This window comes from Sinocyclocheilus anshuiensis, unplaced genomic scaffold (genome assembly GCF_001515605.1).
Source record: "Sinocyclocheilus anshuiensis isolate Anshui unplaced genomic scaffold, SAMN03320099.WGS_v1.1 scaffold702, whole genome shotgun sequence".
In the NCBI taxonomy this organism is placed as follows: Eukaryota; Metazoa; Chordata; class Actinopteri; order Cypriniformes; family Cyprinidae; genus Sinocyclocheilus; species Sinocyclocheilus anshuiensis.
This window is the reverse complement of record NW_015548184.1, coordinates 1,178,927-1,179,824: the sequence shown is the minus strand read 5'-3', so window position 1 is coordinate 1,179,824 and position 898 is coordinate 1,178,927.

The following is an 898-nucleotide window of genomic DNA, read 5'->3' as shown; positions in this document are numbered from 1 at the left end:
AGTATTTAAAATATAAAAAAATGCAATTGACATCCATTTTCAGTGCCCTGTTCTTGTTAGACATCACAAAATCACATCCAGAGAGGGTGGAGGGCGTTTTAGTGAGATCTCTCCTCCCTTTCGGCCAGCGAAAACAATGGTTAGAGTCAACATGACTTTAATTGTCTTTCTTACCTTCTGTCCGTGCGCGCGGTGAGCTGTACAGATCCTCGTACTTACTGCAAGACGCAAACATACAACATGACATCAGTTCGTCTTTTGTCGTAGATGTAAAGATGAAATGAAAAAACGGACGACAAATGTTGCTTTGACATGCCGTTACATCCGCATATAAATGTAGCCGATAAAACCTGAGCGTCGAATAAAAGATTATCAAATCGAGATATCTGCATTCAGATGCAGGGACTGAAAAGATGCTTTTAAATGTATGCAAGGTGATGGCCAAAGCTGCAGCCGGCGGAGATCTGCATATGGAAATCAGGATAACCTTGGGTCCAATTTTACTTAACAGTGATGTACTGGTTATTAATTAGACCGGAGTAATGTGGGGCAGACCAAGGAACTTAAAAGACGTATTAATGCATCACGATTCAAAATCACCTCTCCTATTTCTTTACTGCCAGCCTGGAGCTGTGATTTAAACGACAATAACTCATTTATTGCATGTAATGTCAATATATTGTCGTTTTATATGTTGCGCGGTCTTTAATACGTTTCATTACTAACAAAGACAAAATACACAGTAACTTTTCGACGTTTCAATCACTGTTTGCAATGCGTTAATATTATTACAGATCCTGACCACGCCCCCCGAGAACTTCTGACCAATCAAAGAGCGGCTTGGATGACCGACACGTCCTTGCGCATGCGCAGTGTTGCTGTGACTGTAGCGCGGGAG